Source organism: Rhineura floridana, chromosome 1 (genome assembly GCF_030035675.1).
Source record: "Rhineura floridana isolate rRhiFlo1 chromosome 1, rRhiFlo1.hap2, whole genome shotgun sequence".
In the NCBI taxonomy this organism is placed as follows: Eukaryota; Metazoa; Chordata; class Lepidosauria; order Squamata; family Rhineuridae; genus Rhineura; species Rhineura floridana.
Window position 1 is genome coordinate 126,147,082 of NC_084480.1, and position 18,416 is coordinate 126,165,497.

General features: G+C 43.9%; 1 protein-coding gene across 13 annotated transcripts in view; it reads right to left on the minus strand.

The window, feature by feature from the left end:
• The window catches only part of LINGO2 (leucine rich repeat and Ig domain containing 2), a 982,977-nt gene that overhangs the window by 560,475 nt on the left and 404,086 nt on the right, over nucleotides 1-18,416 (minus strand). For 11 of the 13 annotated variants that reach the window (XM_061631549.1, XM_061631628.1, XM_061631608.1 and 8 more), the window contains 2 exons: nucleotides 3,319-3,512; nucleotides 2,628-2,702 (listed from right to left, as the gene is read on the minus strand). The exons of 1 other annotated variant lie outside the window; for it this stretch is intronic. The gene's annotated coding sequence lies outside the window, so the exon portion shown is untranslated. The remainder of the gene's footprint in view (nucleotides 1-2,627; nucleotides 2,703-3,318; nucleotides 3,513-18,416) is intronic. One more of the 13 variants, XM_061631578.1, reaches the window with a different exon arrangement.

Genomic DNA, 18,416 nt, shown 5'->3' on the forward strand with positions numbered 1-18,416 from the left:
AGAATCCTGGGAAGTGTAGTTACCCCCTCACAGTTATAGTTCCCATCACCCTTAAACTACAGTTCTCAAAATTCTGTGGTGGGAATCACGTGCTTTAAATGTGTGTTGAATACGCTTTAAATAAATGGTGTGGATCTGCTCTAGGTGTGCTGTGATTCATTAGTGAACTGAAATGGACAATTTTAAAATATACTTTTTTAAACAGGGGAAGGGCTATAGCTCCGTGGGAGGGCACATGCTTTGTACGCAAAGATCCAAAATCCAATCTCTGGAAAAGACTATTGCCTGGAATCCTGGAGAACTAATGCTAGTCCATGTCACCAGTACTGAACCAAATGGCACCAAATGGCCTGAGCGGTAAAAGGCAGATTCCTTTGTTCCTAAAGAGGAAAGAGACCCAAGGGCCACAGTCACTCTGAAATTTATTTATGTATTTTATTTACAACATGTAAACACCACTTTATGGTAAAAAACACAACTCAATGCGGTTTACAAAAGGAATTAAAGCAACAAAATTATAGGCCAAACCAGTTAAAGGCAAGTATTTAAAATAATAAAACAAAAAACGAGTTAAAAACAGATTAAAAAATAGCTTCTACATGTCTGAGTAGACGTGCCTAAACAAAAATGTGTTTAGCAGGTGCCGAAAATAGTACAATGGTGTCTGCCTAATGTCAGTAGGCAGTGAGTTCCAAAGCGTAGTTGCTGCCACACTAAAGGATCAATTTCTTACAAGAGTACTATGTGGCACCCATAACATCGAAAACACACCTTGAACTTGGCCTGGTAGCAAAGCAGCAACCAGTGCAGATTTCAGAGCAGAGGCATTATGTGCTGATAGGGTCTCACTCATGTCAGCAGTCGTGCCACAGCATTGTGCACTGACTGCAGCCCCTGGGTCAGTTTGTGCTGTATGGGGATTTCTGTGACCTTGGCTGACTGGCTGCTAGTAGTTTTTTTTAGTTTTGGTTAGGAAACCTGACTGGTTGTGAGATGCTGAGTTTTCTGCGTTACTCATAGGAATCTTGTGGTTGGTATGGTATTGCATTTAGTAAATAATCACTGTCTTCACTGTCTTTGGTTTTTTTTTTTTCTATTTGCATTTCATTTACCTCTGATGTCACTCCCTTACATCCATAGAAGCAACAACAGTGGTTCCATGTGCTTAGCTCAACCCCCTTAAATCCACTGATGATACACCTTGTTGGATGCATGATGGTTTCTTTCTTGCCCAATAGTGGTAAAAGAGAATTCACATACTGGAAAGTGTGCCTGCAATTATTGTTGTTCCCAAACTACTGCCTATGAAGGTAGACCAAACCATGTGTGTTTCCTCTCTGTCAATTATTACTCACTGGAATTGTGTTGGCTGTCAAAGTGAGTTTAGAGCAGCCCACAGGGTAGACAGAAAAGGGTAGAGAATCTTTATAACTCTTACTCATTTCTGAAACCTCTCTCTGCAGTGAAGGGTCAAGTCTATAAGGAAGTTTGGAGCAGCCACTTTAAAAGGCAGGCAGAGCATTCCAAGCAGAGGGTTGCAAATCCTGCTTGGATATTTATTTATTTATTTATTAAATTTATATACCGCCCCATAGCCGAAGCTCCCTGGGCGGGTCACAACAGACAGGATATGGATATGTTTGCAGAGGATCCCTAGTCAAGCCTCACTAACAGCACAATACTCAGAAGTAAGACCTGTTGAGTTCCATGGGGCTCAGTCCCTTAATAAGTGTGCTTTGAATTGCAGCCTTCAGGAGCATCCATCTTTACTCCTGAGTGTTCCCATCTAACATCTCCACAACACTAGGCTCCATTTTCCCTACAATGGCCTTCTAGTGACTGTCCTTGGCTGAGGGCACTTAAACCCTTCTTGCCATAAACAAGTAGGCTAGATTAAATGTTCCCTACCCAGGCTCCCTAAGCAGGTGAGAAGGAATGATCTTGTCACTTCAGCTGAATGTGGGAACACCCTCACTTAGCTAAGATTTCTAACTTAATTTTCAATCAGAGATTTTGTTTGTTTGTTTGAGTGGTATATTCCAGCAACTGTGGTTGATGCTTAATGTATCTTATCTAATAACATCACTAGGGCCCACTCCTGTGACATCACTAGGGCCTACCCCTGAAATCTCAAGGTTTGGAATGCTTAGCAACCCTATTTGCATACCTCTCTACAAAAAATCAGAATGGATGCTCAATAAACATCGAATATAGTGAAACCTCTGTATAAACCTTGTGCAAGCAAATCAGGATGAATGTTCAATGAACAGGTTGTCCAGAGAAGCCCCAACTGAGTCCAAACACATTTAACTAAATACATTCAAAACTGAAGCACTGAAAAATAGGCCATTCTTCCCTCTCCTTCTTTTACTAAACACAGCTTAACAAACTATACAGGCCAACTACACAGTATTTTGTATTTCTAAGAATACAATTATATAAGAGAAACACTGACTGAAAAGAGCACATATGGTATCGTTTTAAGTTAACAAAACCACAAATAATTAATTGGATTTCAAGACATATACAAGCAATACATAACTGCACACATCATAGAATTCTCCCTTTTCCCTTTTAATGTAATCAACTGAAAAGAGAGAAAAAACCAACAAACCCAGAACTCTTACCTTGTAGGACCGGAATCCATTGATAAAAGGAAAGAAGCAGTCACAGCCAAGTATTTCAGCTCGAGTGCTCACTTGCTAAAAGAAATTAAAACAAAAAGTCAATCATGATTAAAATTGTCATTCTTGTATCCAGATGCTCAACATGGAAATATTTTCTTAATGTACACTTGCCACAACACAGCTATGTCATAGGGCCTCTTTTTACTGTGTTTTGATTACTGATTCCTACAATGATCTATGTAAAGTACAAGTGACAAAACTCTCCAAAATCCAATCAAAAACAAATTTACAATGGGTGGGTATGAGCTGGATTCTTGCGTCTGAAATAAAGATAATATATTGGGTATTGGCAACAGGTCTTCCTGCATAAGAAAAAACACTGGTTAACTGTTAGACAAATATATTTTAAAAAGACACCACTTTTTTTCTTTTTTACAGACAATGATCTTTTTGATTCACACACACACAAGCCATCTACACAAAAAATTTAATTCAAAATGGAAGCAGCAATTGTGGAGGCAGCAGTAGATACAGAACAAAGAGTCTTGTCAAGAGCTCCTGCATCTGAAAACACTCAAACACAATGACTACACCCTGCATCTGTAAGATAAACTCTTTACAGGAAGGATGGCAGACAGAACCCTTTATTTTGAAAAAAATCAAATAGAAATTAAGTATGGGAAATGCCCACCACAAGCCTGTCTCTTCAGCAGCTCCAGGGCCTAGGCTCCAGAGCTTTCTGTAAACCCTGGACTAGAAATACTCCAGACTCTGGTAAACTGGAACTCATAAAATATGGAATGGTGACTCTGGTGAATTGGAACTCAGTAGCTATGAGGCAGACAGGTCATGAAGATGTCTTGCATTAAGATATGTAGAGAGCATCTGCAAAGAAGGAAAGATCAGCACATTAGGCATGAAATTACAGAAGCATCTTTGGCCACAAGTGCTCCTTAAACGGATCATTCAGAAAGACAGTAAATATCCCGTGGTGCATTGGTCAAGGGCTGTTCCTGCACCCAGGTGAGCTGGGCTCAGCCTGACCCTTGAAACAACGTGTGTGCCTTTGTATCTCATACTAACCCTCATCTCACAGGGTTGCTGTAAAAGGGGAAACCACGTTGCTCCCATGTAAGCCATCTTGACCTCCTTGGAAGAGGAGCACAATGGCATACTTATTTTTTTTTTACATTTATAGCCCACTGTTCCTCCAAGGCACAGTTCCTCACCCATCATTTTATCCTCATGACAATCCTCTGATGTAGGTTTGGTTGAGAGAGAGTGACTGGGCTCAGTATCACTTAGTGAATTTCATAGCTGAATGGGAATATGAATCTGTGGCTCCCCAGTTATAGATTGACTGCAATCCAATACATGTCTACTCAGATGTAAGCTCCATTGAGTTGAGTGAGACCTACTTCCAGGTAAGTGTGTATTGGATTGCAACCTAATTTTGTAAATACTCTCTACATCACATTTGCCGTATAGACTGGGGAGAAGTGAAACTGGCCCCAAATTTCCAAAATTCTCCATGTTATATGTGGCAGGCACATAGAAAGATAAAATGATCTAAATTCTCATCTGAGAAATGATGTTGTTATTATGTGCCTTCAAGTCAATTACAACTTATGGCAACCCTATGAATCAGCGACTTCCAATAGCATCTGTTATAAACCAACCTGTTCAGATCTTGTAAGTTCAGGTCTGTGGCATCCTTTATGGAATTAATCAATCTCTTGACCTGGGGGACCAGGGTTCAAATCCCCACACAGCCATGAAGCTCACTGGGTGACCTTGGGCCAGTCACTGCCTCTCAGCCTCAGAGGAAGGCAATGGTAAACCACCTCTGAATACCGTTTACCATGAAAACCCTATTCATAGGGTCGCCATAAGTCAGGATCGACTTGAAGGCAGTCCATTTCCATTTTGGTTTTTAGGTTAAACCAAATACTTGCAAGCTACACAGGAAGTGGATTGGACTGTGAAAGACCAACCCAAATTGTCTTTGAATTTTTACAAATTTGTAGGGCAGTACAATGTCTCAGAGAGAAGGTCAGGTCTCCTGCTCCCCCGGTGCATTCACTATAGTTGCCCAATTTTCCTGCTTTTGAAAGTTTGATAGAAATATCTGTTGGCTATAGGCACATTCCTAAACTGTAAGACTTTTTACCTATTAGTGAATTTCTCTGCTTTTTCATCGGGGAGATAAGAAATGGGATCCTGTTCAAGTTTGCTGAGAATGGATTGATCATTTGAATGGTTATTGAGTTCAGTGGAATTCACTGTCTTGCAATCATGTCTAGGATAGATGAAATTAGCCACGGGATGGGGAGGTGAGGAGGAGGGAGGGGAGAGGAAGGGCTGAGGGGAAGAAGAGGGCAGGTTTGATCATTTCCATGCTTACTGAGTTCAAAGGGGCAAAGGCAAAGAAGGAGATGGGGTGGGCAGGCACTGGTCAGGGGGGAAGCCCCTTTCTTTTCCAAAAGGAAAACTTTGTAAACAGTATCACTGTTGTTTAGCGTTTCCCCCACCTTTATATTCTACAGCAAGCACATGTAGTCTCCCACCCAAATTTAAACTGTCCCTGGTGACATCCGCACCAGACCTTTATTCCACTTTAGACAGTCATGGCTTCTCCCAAAGAATCCTGGGAAGTGTAGTTAGTGAAGGGTGCTGTGAGTTGCTAGGAGACGCCCTGTTCCCCTCACAGAGCTTCAATCAGAGTGGCAGACTGTTAAACCTCTCTGGCCACTGGAGGTCGGTCAGGGGAATAGAAGTCTCCTCTCAGCACTCTTTACAAATGACACTTCCCAGGATTCTTTGGGAGAAGCCCTGACTGCCTATAGTGAAATCAAAGTCTGGTGTGGGTGTGGCCCCCCTGATTAGCCAAGCCAAGCCAAGCCAAGCAGCTGTGAGTCTGACTTTTAGAGCATGGACAGTTGGTTCTTACTGAGCAAGTCCGGGCTTATCATTGACTCCAGTACTAAATTTCTTAAATTAATAAAAAATCAGCCAGAAATTTTTTAACTTTTAAACTACAGAAGATGAAGGTCAGAGTATAGGGCAAGGTCAGTGATAGAATTACAGGTACTCTGTGAACATGGCTGATTTTTAATTAATTTTAATTAATTTCAACAGATTATGAGACCTCTGACAGAAGAAAGTCCAAAAAGGGTCTGGTTCCCCCCCTTCCTTTTTTCACTTTGAACTCTGGATTCTCTCTGACTGCTTTGTGTATTCCCATGAAAATTTAGAGAGCTGTTAAGCAAGCAAGTGTTTCTGAGTTCAGGACTACAATTATGTTTTTGTAAAGTTTTGTTTTGAAATGAGCTTATGGGAAGCATCAGAATGGCAGGGGGGATATTTTCCATTTAACACTGCGGAATGCAAAAAATCCATGCTGACTATACTATACAGCCATGGAAGCATATCTAAACATATTCTAAACACACCCAACTTATCATTAAGACTGCAAATGCCAGGTAGATAAATAATACTGCTTACATGTATAATGCCACTAATTTAGGATTGTAGAATGGCACAATTTCAGAAATATACAGTATTTATTATTCCACAAACCAATGATCACTTAGTTCACAATGTGGAAAGTAATCCATAACAACAGGCGGTGAAGGCTGGTCCACGGGGGTACTAGGGCAGAGGCCTCAGTGTAAGAATGTCAGGTAATGTTTCAAAAATCCCCCAAAAATCTCAATACCACACACTCTTGTTCTGCACACTTGTTATACTTCTATTTGAACTCACAGAAGGTCTCCAAACTTGTCTGTCAATCTACTGCTCTCTGGCCAAGCAGCTCTGTGCAGCCCTCAGCTAATCCTAATCCAAAAGTGTATCTATGGCAAAGAAGTTCCTCCCCTCATAATCTGTTGTCGTTCATTAAAACTCAGAGATGACTGTAAGGTATCTCTAATCAAATCCCTGAGATTGTCCCAAACACAGACCTTCATCTTCAGCAGGTTTAAAGTAAAAAAACTGCATTGTTTGTTTTTAATTGATTAAAAAAATGCATTACCGTGGGTTTCATCACGCAGGCACAGTAGAAACCAGGAGTTCTTTCGTTTCACTCCCCTCCCCCCTCCCCTTCCAGTTACTTGGAGGAAGCAGGGGAAGTCTTCTGCTCCTGTGATTGGTGGGCAACAGACATGTGACTCACACTGGCCTTCTGCTGAGCTTGCTCTTCCCTCGTGCTCTGTGTGAGGAAGCACGAGAGAGAGAAAAACTGGCTGGTGGAGGGAGAAGCTAGAGGGTAAGGCTGACAGAGAAGGCAGCAACAGAATGGAGGTGAGTGACAGTGATGTGTGTGTGTGTGTGTGTGTATGTTCCCACCCCCGGTGTCTCCCGCAGCCTGCTCTTTCTGCTGGCTCAATTGCCCTGCCACCCCACCCCCTATCCTTAAATGGGTTTATAAATGACAAAAGCTCAAATACTTTTTGTTTGCAGTGTGTGTGGCTGTTTGACCTGTGCTCATAACATTGTTGTAGTTATTTTGAGATTTGTATGAGACTCTTTGTTTGTAACACTTTAATCCTGAATTTAGCTCTTGGTTCTTAAATCTCTCTCTCTCTCTCTCTCTCTCTCACACACACACACACACACATTAGTATATGCATAGTGCAGCAGTGGGGAGGGGTGGATATAGTGCTGGGTAAGTTACAGCAGCCCTGCAAAGTAGTCTAATGTGGCCATACAGATATTGGGGGGGGCTGAGAGGGAGTTGTGTATGACAACCCTGAAGTGTAGTCCAGTGTTGTTCAGTCTCTTGGTTTTGTGTTTTTCCTTTTTATTTTTTGAAAAGAACTTTTAAATTGACTGTAGCAGCAGCATTTATTTCTTTAATTTATTAAATTTATATCCCACCATTCCGCCCAGAAGGAGGCCAGGGCGGCAATGGGTGGAGGGATCATTGCTTTCCCACTCATGGGAGAAAAATAGAGGCTTCTTGTGTTTGGCTTGATGCTGGTGGCATAAATCCTTAAATGGGTTTATAAATGACAAACGCTCAAATACTTCTTGTTTGAAGTGTGTGTGGCTGTTTGACCTGTGCTCATAACATTGCTGTGGTTATTTTGAGATTTGATGCGACTCTTTGTTTTTAACACTTTAATCTTGAATTTAGCTCTTGGTTGTTTAATCTTAAATCTCTTTCACTCTCACTCACTCACTATCTGAAATTAGTCCTGTGTTGAAGCCCCCATCTGAAATTAGTGCTGTGTCAGTCACTGCCTCCCACTTTTGTGAAAGCCTTTGCTGTATAGGGAAGAGTCATTTTCCTCTTCATCTTTTGCAGAGAACAGAAAGTCTTCATCAAACATTTGCATGTTGGCATGAGGCCTAGTAGTTTTCCATCAAGTCTGAAAGTTAAGAGGAGTTATGTCTTTGCTAGTCTGGGAACGGACAGTGAAGGCCGTTGTTATGGTAACCATCAAGATATAGACTGGGAAAGTTCTAACAGAGTCTGTGAGTTGTTTTCCTTCTGCATCAAGCCTCTGACCTGAGAGGCTGTCTTACTTTTGCTTTCTGAGAGAAATGTGCTATAGAGCTAGAGGGGGGGTGAAACTGCTGAAAAGCCTTAATGTCTTAATAAAGACTCTTAACATGCTCTAATGCTCTGAAGAAGTTTCTTGCTCAACTTAACTCCAACGTAATGTATGCTGTTTCACGTAACAACGCACACACGCCAACAGGGGTTCTGGGCCCAGATCCACAGCGCATTACACGGGAGTAAGTTGCTGGTCTGAACGGCAGACGGAGTTCCAGAGAGGGCAGCTTGATTGATTGAACCAGACGGAGGTGAGCAACATGGCTGTAAACCTGTCTGGGGGAGGCTTGCCGATGGAACGGCTTAATGAAAAGAATTATGGCAGCTGGAAGCCGAGGATGCGGGCTTTGCTGATAAAAGAGGATTTATGGGACACAATAGATGGACCCACTCCGGCGGTACTGACTGCGGCCTGGACGCGTAGAGATCAGAAGGCGCAGGCTTTTATACTTCTGGCTCTATCTGACTCTCAACTGCTACACGTGAGGGATGTTACAAACGCCAAAGAGATGTGGGACCAGTTGGAAGGCATTCATGTGCAACAGACTGCGGGATCTAGATTGTGTTTGGCACGGAAGCTTTATCAAATGCGCTTCACGGGTGAGTGCGACATGTGTGAGCATCTCACGGAATTCAGACGCCTGTTTGCTGAGTTGACGGACCGAGGCGTCGAACACTCTGAACTTCAGAAGACCTATCTGATCCTGGCTTCACTTGATGGGACTTGGAATAATATGGTAATGGCTTTCGAAGCCATGCCTGACGGAGGTTTGAACGTTGCGTTTATTGAGGAAAAGCTGACCCAAGAATGGCAGCGGAGACAAGAGGCGAAAAGAGCTGAGTCTATGGAAGCTGTCAGGAGGCAAGAGGTGAAAAATGCCGTGCCGAAGGATAATAAACAGGAGCAGCAACAGAGGCTGAAGGCTTGTTTTGTTTGCGGAGATCGACGGCATCTACAGCGGCAATGTCCAGTCAAGCGAAACTCCAGGGACGAAGGCTTGAAGCAAGGCAGTGTGAACTTTGTTTGTAAACAGAAGTCTCAAGATTTATGACCTGTGAACTGGTTGCTTGACAGCGGAGCAAGCCAAATATTAATCAATGACAGACGTTTGTTCTACGTTTCAGAAGAAGTGAAAGACTTTGTTTTACTTGCAGATGGATCGCGTAAGAACGTAAAAGCTCGTGGTCTGGTGAGATTTGACAAGCTTGGAATAATGTCAGACTGTTTGTTTGTTCCGCAATTGGCTCATAACATATTGTCAGTGAGCAAACTGGTGAGTTGTAATTATTCAATTTTGTTTCACAAAGATCAGTGTTTTATAATGAGGTGACATCAAGTGTGTTTGCAGGGAAGCCTGAATGATTCACAGTATGTAATAAAGAGCAGTCAAGCAGGGTGTGCTGTGTTAAATGCTGAGGCACAGGTACATCAGGGCTGCGTCCATGAATGGCATCAAAGGCTGGGGCATGCAAACCTTGACACGATTAAGAAAACCCCTTTGCATAGTGAAGACATGCGTTTAAGAGACTGTGGACAGATAATGGATTGTGATTCTTGTAATCAAGCTAAAATGACTATTGCACCAATAAACCGGGAGGCTGAGAGAACCACAACAGCTCCCTACCAGCTAGTTCATGTTGATTTAGCAGGGCCAATAAATGCTTCACGAGGAGGTGCGAAATTCTACATGGTACTGGTAGATGATTTTTCAAGATTTTGTCATGTTTTTCTGTTAAAGCATAAAAGTGAAGCTGAGCAGAAGCTGAAACTGTTCATTAAGAGAATTGAAACTCAACATGGCACCACAGTGGGGGCTATACTCTCGGACCAGGGAGGGGAATTCACGAGTAAGGCATTGAGTGACTTTCTGGAGAGTAAGGGAACAAACCAGAATTTCACTGCTCCATACAGCCCGTTTTCCAATGGAACTGCAGAGAGAAAACATAGGGTGCTTGGGGAAGCAATGAGAGCCATGCTGCTGGATTGCAGTTTAGGGAATTCTTTCTGGGCAGAAGCAATTCTTTATGCGAATTACATTCACAACAGGGTGTTACACAGTGCTATTGGAATGTCTCCTTATGAGAAACTTACTGGCAGAAAGCCTAAAATACAACACATTCAAAAATTCGGGGCAAGGTGCTGGATCCACATTCCACAGGGAAAAAGGAGGGGCAAGCTTGCGCCCAGAGCACAGCAAGGTTTTGTTTTGGGACTTCAGAATGCATATTACAGAGTTTGGTGTCCAGAAACACAGCAGTTAATTCTGAGCAGAAGCATTAAAGTCTCAGAAAAGCCTTGGGATCAAAGGGAGACAGTCCTTCTTACAGGAACAAATGACACACAAACACAAACACGAACACAATCACAGAAATTTAAGCCAGATGTTGACATTAAAGTGGAAGGTACACAAATTCCTCTCAGAGATGCTTTGAATGAGCTCATTTGTGGGAAACGCAGATCAAAGAAACGAAAAGCTGAGGAAATGGAAGCTCCTGCTCAGGCTGTGCCGAGCACAAGCACAAATGGGGGGGCAGAGAGAGCCGAAGCTCTGGTTCCTTTAAGATGCTCTACGAGAGCGAATTTAGGCAAACCGCCTGAAAGATTTACTGTGGGATTAATAACAAGTCCTGGAATGAATAAAGTTGTAGACATGGATCCTGAGACACTTTATTTGACATGTGTTGAACCAAAGGGGCATCAAACATTTACAGTTAGTGTAATACCATATTACACTAATGAGGTGGCCAAGTGGTTTTTCTGTTTGTGACCAGAAGTGCAGTAGCAAATTAAAAAGTGCAGGGTCTCTTCATGATAGTCACAGCCATGCCCCTCCCTCTTTTTTTTGCTGCTGCATTGAGAATAAGATCCTTTTTAATACCTTATCCTATAACAATAGACGTCCCTAGCTCAGTACTGACTGACAAGGTTTCGGATAAGGATCTCTCCCAGCCCTAATTGGAGATGCTGGGTATTGAATGCGGGGACTTTTGCATGCAAAGCATGTTCTCTGCCACTAAGCCATGACCCTCTTGTAAAAGTAAAGGCATTTTTGATGGTAATATAACATTTAAAATATACTGCTGAACTATATCTGTTACTGCTGGTGCTAACTTGCACAGGATCCCATCTCTTACCTCCCAGATTAAAAAGCAGGGAAATTCACTAATAGGAAAAAAACCTTGCGGTTTAAAAATGTACCTATAGCCCACATATATTTCTATCAAACTTTAAAAAGCAGGGAAATTGGGCAGCTATAGTGAATACACCAGGGGAGCAGGAGACCTGAACTACTCTCTGAGATATTGTACTGCCCTACAGATTGGTCAAAATGCAAACACCATTTGAGTTGGTCTTTCACAGCCCAATCCACTTCCTGTGTAGCTTGGAAGAATTTGGTAACATGTGCCTCTGAGCATATGGTGAGTGGTGGCAACACCTGCAATCAGCCCAACGAATAGAAACAAGACATGTGTTGTGCTGATCTTGTTTTGCAGGGAGGAAGCAACATTATTAAGACAGTTGATATAGTTCAGATGGTCACTTTGAGTATGTCTGATTTCCTTTGCAATTTTAGTGAAGTTTCCTATAGGAAATCATTTTCTTTTGTTTCTATTTCTGTGAATATGTGAAGTACAGCAACACTTTGCAAAATGTACACTAAAAACAATCCAAACATAATAATGGCACTGACTTCTGCAGAATAGTCTCCAGTGGACCTCAGGAGTGTGTCAATTTGCACAACATAAAACAGTGGGAGGTGAAATATATTCTAGCAAAATGCTAGGTGTGCTCTATGTTTTTATTGACCGTGCCCACCCTGCCTTAAATGAAGTGGTTTAAACATAGCAGGATGAAAATATGCATCCTCTTTTTCCCATTTCTGAAGGAGCAACATATTGTAATCAGCCTGATTTTACATCAAACTACAGTTTCAGATTCCACTGTTAATGCACCCAAAATAGAAATAGAACATAACCTCCAATTTGAAACACAAAAGGCTGTCTTCACCATCATATGACACTGACCAATAAAAAGGCTTTGAAATTAATAAAAATAAAGTTAACACAGATTTCTGGGATGAATAATGAGGAAAATAAAATTTTCTAGTTTAGATCCTCTGTAGAAACAGTAGTAAGACAGGAAAGAAGCAAAGTAAGGAGAACACCAACAAACATACAAAAATATAATTCTCTATCTTTGGAGATGGCAGGTGTTGCCACCACTCACCATATGCTCTGAGGCACATGTTACCCAATTCTTCCACGCTACACAGGAAGTGGATTGGGCTGTGAAAGACCAACCCAAATGGTGTTTGCATTTTGACCAATTTGTAGAGCAGTCCAGTATGTCAGAGAGGAGTCCAGGTCTCCTGCTCCCCTGGTGCATTCACTATAGCTGCCCAATTTCCCTGATTTTTAAAGTTTGATAGAAATAGCTGTGGGCTATAGGTACATTCTTAAACCGCAAGTTTTTTTGCCTATTGGTGAATATATATAAGATAAGGCTGAAGGTAACTTGCCCAAGGCAGGAAGTGAGCAAAAATAATGAGTTAAGTGAGTTTAAAATGTTAAAACTACACATGCTCAGAGTATGTTTTGTATCCCATGAAAGCTTATACCATAATAAATTTGTTAGTCTTGAAGATAGCACAAGACTTATTTTGTGGTACATTATATCATGTGTTCCTTTCTAGTAAAAAGGGGCTCTGTTTTGAAAATTGCACCAGGGCTTGATTTTTTAGATTTGGATTTCACATGGTTTCAAACCTTCAACCCTATCCCAGTTCAAAATCAGGAACAAGCAGGCTGGAAATAATAATAATTATTATAATAATTATAACTATATTATCATAATTATAACTATTATCATTATTTATACCCACTCTACCTTTCTTCCAAGGAGAATTCATAGATCTCCTTTTCTCCATGTTATCCTCACAACAACCCTATGAGGTAGGTTAGCCTGACAGTGATTGGCCCTAGGTGACATAGCTGAGTGGTGATTTTAACCCTGGCCCCCCCCGATCAGCGGGGGGGAAGGGATATTTTCCCATAGATCTGGAAATCTATAGGGTCCCTTGTCCACAGTCTTAGGTGGCACCAGTTCAGGCTGCAATCATATACATACTTACATGGATTCAGTGGGGGCTTATCTCTGAGTAATGTACAGTTATTGTGGCATGAATTCACACTAGAACGTATGATAGCATGGACCCCCTTCTCAACCAAGATAAGACTCTCAGGTGCTAAATATTAATAAAATGGCAATAGGGTCCACTTCCAATGACTTCACCCTGGGGGAGAGGCCATCCTGCTCTCTCCAGACCGGCTGGACAAGCAAGATCACCCCTTCGCCCCCCCAGATCACCTGACTCGAGTGTCGGAGTCCATCCTTCCAACATTTCCTGACTTTAACAGAAACTGAAGAGAGGAGTAGAAATTGCCAGGAAATCCCTGGGTGGCCCCAACTACCACCCCACATGTAGGGCGCTGGCAGAAGCCACTAATCCACGACCTGCGTAGACCGAAAACCCTGGAATGAAGTGTCAGGGACTGTTCTCCAGGAACCCCCGGGAATAGAAATTCACGGTAAGAATGTCCGTTTTCCCCCGGAGGTTCCTGGAGGCCAGTCATTGGCCTTGAGACATACCAGAGCCCTTAAACAGGGTGGGATTCCAGTAATGCAGGTCACATCTTAACCACCCTCTACAAGACTCTCTGCCCAAAGGCTGCATCAGCAGAGGCCCACGAATCGACTTTACAAATGCCCTACAATTGTCTAGTATGGAAAAGCTACCCTTGTATGCTGCTGATGTAGAAGCCCCCCTCAAAGAATGTGCCAGGGGAGATTTTCCCAAAGACTGGTAGGCTTGAACTATCGCCTCCGTAAGCCAGCAGGAAATTGAGGAGGGGGAAGCCTTATCTCCTTGGGAGGCCCCTCCAAAAGATACAAACAGTGCTTCTGATTTTCTAAACCCTGACGTCCTGTCCAGGTAGAAACGCAGAGCCCTATGCACATCCAGAATGTGCCATGCCTTCTCCTTAGGGAAAGAAGGATTTGGGCAAAATGACAGCAAAACCATCTCCTGAGCCCAGTGAAAGAGTGAGTTGTTTTTAGGAATGAAGGAGGGGTCTGTCCTCAAGACCACCCTATCTGTGTGAAAGATACACATCAGAAGAGAGAGCCCCGAGCTCTGACACCCGCTGAGCAGAGGCAATTGCCACCAAGAACACTGTCTTCAGGGCTGGTAACTTTAAACTGCACGTGGCTAGTGGTTCAAAAGGAGGATCCATGAGCGCTGTAAGGACCCAGTTGAGGTTCCATGAGCAGAAACGATGGACCATGGGGAGATTCCTCAGGCCCACCCCCCTGATAAACCATTTAAAGAGCGGATGTGAAGAAACTGAAAAATCTCCCCTGCATCCTAAAACACTGCTAATGGCTGCTGCCTGTCGTTTAACTGTGATGGTGCTAAGACCCTTGTCCAAACCTGACTGCAGAAACCCCAGGATATCTGCAATGTTCCTGGAAGATGGGTCCCTCCCTCTTGCCTAACACCAGATAAGGAAGATCCACCATGCAGAACAGTATGCCAGGTTAGCTGAAGCCTTTCTGGTGGCTAGTAAAGTATCCAACACAGCCCCTGAAAAACCCAGCTCCTTCAACCAGAGCCGCTCAACTGCCATGCTGTCAGTCGAAAGAGTTCTGGCCTGGGTTGAACCACTGGGCCCAGCCTCAACACGTCCTCCCTGTGAGGCAGCATCCAGGGTCTCCTTCAGGCCAGGTGCATTATTTCTGGGAACCATGGCCTTCTTGGCCAAAAGGATGCTATCAGAATCACCTCTGCCCTCAACATTCTGATTCTCCTGACAGTTTGTAGTAAGAGATTGAAGGGGGGAAAGGCATACAGTAGGCCCTCCAGCCAATCCACCACTAAGGCATCCACTTCCTGTCTCCCTTGGGTCTGACTGAATCTCTCCCTTGGTTGTTTGGAGAACTCCAAGGAGTATCCGTAAGAAACAGTTTTGAGAACCCATCTGTCTGTTGTTGTTGCTGCCCACACGTGTGCAAACTGCAGAAGCCTGCCCCCAATGACTCCCTGTGGGACTGGAGACGTGGCGTCATGCTGACTGGTCCTTCTTTGCTCCTTTCTGGAATTTGTTTCCCGAAGAGTAGGTGGAGGTGTGTCAAGCGTGTGAAATGGATGCTCCTGAAGGTTTGTCCAACTTTCCCCAGCGTGACTTGTAGCCTCCAGAGGAACACTGTTTGCTATAAGGTCTGAAGTTTTGAAAGGATTGTTGCTGTCTGTACTTGCGGTTGTCCTTGGCATTCGGGAGGGCTTTCCGTTTGTCTCTCGTTTCCACCAGCACCTTATCCAGAGAGTCCCCAAATAACCTGGACCCGCTAAAGGGGTAACTTGCCAGACGTCTCTGGGAGCCCAGATCCACCTCCCAGCTTCATAGCCAGATGTTGAGACATGCTACTGTGCTGGCTGCCATTGCTCTAGCATTGAACTACAGGGCGTCCCTGGAAGCATCTGCTTGAAAGGCTGATGCTATAGAGATTTTCTTCAGCCCATCCTGAATGTCTTTGGGAACATCCTCTCTGGATGCGAGCTCCTCTGCCCAAAGCATGCAAGCCCTTGCCATCACCGATGTAGCTGCAGAAGCCCGGAATGCAGCTGCCTCTGCTTCAAAGTCCCTTCTCAGTGCCACTTCCACACGCTTGTCGCAAGAGTCTCTGGGGCCCCCTTCTCCCTCCAACAGGATGACCGATGATGAAGATAAGGCAGCCACAGGTCAGTCCACAGCTGGAGTTCTCAACTGGGAACTTTGACTGGGAAGAAGTAGTGCTTGACAACAAGCCTATGTGTTGGTTTATGTTTTGTGGGATTCGCCCATTCCTATTTCCACAAAACATGAAAGGAATCCGGAAAGGGAAGGCTGGCCATTCGTGGTTGACCCTCTGGAAAAGCTGTTCTGGAACCTTTTGAAGTAGAGGGTGTTTCCAGGTTCTTCTCATTTTCTTCAGGGAGTTCCAGGATCCGCCTAGCTTTAGCTACTAAGGGTGGAAAAAATTGGCCTGGAAAAGCCTGCCCTTGGAAGGCAGAGCTTCCAACTCTTCCTCTGAAAGCTCCCCTTCCTCCCTGTCCTCCAAAGAATACTGCCCCTCTGAATCTGAAAGTAGCTCCAAAGCAGTCACCACTGCCTTACTATGTCTCCTTTTCCTAACCCTTCCCCCCTTGTTTTTGTGTTTAGACTCAGAAGAGCATTTGTGGTCCTTGCCATAGCTCTTCTTCGGCTCTGGGGATGACTGGGAAGATGAGGGGGGGAATGGTGGGAGGAGGGGGGGGGGAGGAAGAGGAGGAGGAAACTGGAGGGGATCTAGCTTGCCTCCTCTTTGCCTGAGCCCTCTTTTAGGAAGGCTTCCTCTTTTTCTTTTCACAAGGGGGGGTATTGGGCCGTAAGGAACTTCCTTGGCCACTATGCCCTTCACCCAATGCAGGAATTTAGGGAACTCCTGTTCCCCTGGGAAAAGCAAAAAATCAGCACTCACCCCCTCCATTTGCTGGTTGCACGTGTTTGGCACCAAAACCTGGCCACGCCCCTCCTCAATAAGGCTGTGGCTGGAGGCCTCAGGCTCCTCCAAGAGGCAGCCTAGATCCGCCTCCTCCATGGCACCTCCATGCATTGCGACCATACCCGATCCTATGGTGAGGGTTGGGGGGGCGATAAAGCTGTTCTTCCTTCTGTGGCTGAGAAATTGAGCAGTGGGGGAAGAAGTCTCGTTGGCACAGCAGCAGCCGCTTGCCCGGGTAGCGGTCACGCCTCTGCAAGGGAGAGATGTGTCCTGCTGCAAAAACCCTCCCTCCTTGCGCCAACACACCTAAGTAAATCCCTGCCCCCATGCTAAGCTAAGGACGGCTAGTGGGGGGGGGGAGGGAGGGTAGAAGAAGAAAGAAAGAGAAAGAAATGATAAAAGGGTGATGTTTTATAACAAACTGCTGAGCTCTTATGGAGCTCAGCAGGACCCAACCGAATGTTGCAGCAGGCAGGGCCAGTCTGGGGAGAGCAGGATGGCCCCTCCCCCAGGGTGAAGTCATCGGAAATGGACCCTGCCTGCTGACCCAGAGGGAGGTGCCATTCCCAAGGCCAGTGACTGGCCTCCAGGAACCTCTGGTGAAAGGGTGGGATATAAATTTAATACATAAATAAAATAAAATAAATTGAATTTCTCCTCCATCTCTACCTCAGGCTCACTTTTATAGACCACCATTAATCTATAGCCAGTACACTGCTTTATGAGAACAAACTGAGCCAGAATGTCATCCTTGAAAAGCCCTCTTCAGGCATTATTATTGCATGTTAACTTGATATGTGTGGGGGCTGTGGAGATGAGTGTGTTAGCTCCGCCTGTCATCACCCTCCACAACTTGAAGGGTGAACCTCTAAAGGGAGGAACCCTCTGTACTCTTAAAGACCCCCATGAACATGCTTACATTCCTCCCATGCTAAATCTCAACCAAAAGACTAGAAGAGGGCTTTACAGCATCTTGGAACTTGATAGGACCATTGTATGGGAACACCAGATTTAAAATGACCCTTATGGAAAACCAGCCTTTTCATTTCAAGACCAGCATTATGATTTGGATATCAAATCATACATTTATTTAGTTTTATTTTATATATTTACTGTATTTCTATTCTTTAAATTGTTACTAAGTTTCTTATGATTACAACATACAGAAAGACACAACCCTTTAAATGTCCCCACCGACATATCCATACATGTTTATGTATTACGGCCTGTACCCAACAAAGTCACTACAGAACTTCCCCTCCCTCTCAAACGTGATATAGGTTCCCCTGACACTTCATTACAGATTGGGGAGGAGAAGCTATTTCTGTATGTGTCTATAAAATGCATTAAAAACAAAACATCTTTTAAAACATAAAAACAAGGCATCTTTTTTTCCAACACAGATGCAGCTTGGGACAAGGTCTCTATTTAAAAGGCTTGTTGAAAGAGGAAGGTCTTCAGTAGGCGCTGAAAAGACAACAGAGATGGTACCTGTCTGATATTTAAGGGGAGGGAATTCCCAAGGGTAGGTGCTGCGTCACTAAAGGTCTGCTTCCTATGTTGTGCGGAACAGACCTCCTGATAAGATGGTATCTGCAGGAGGCCCTCACCTCAGAGCGCAGTGATTGACTGTGTATATAAGGGATAA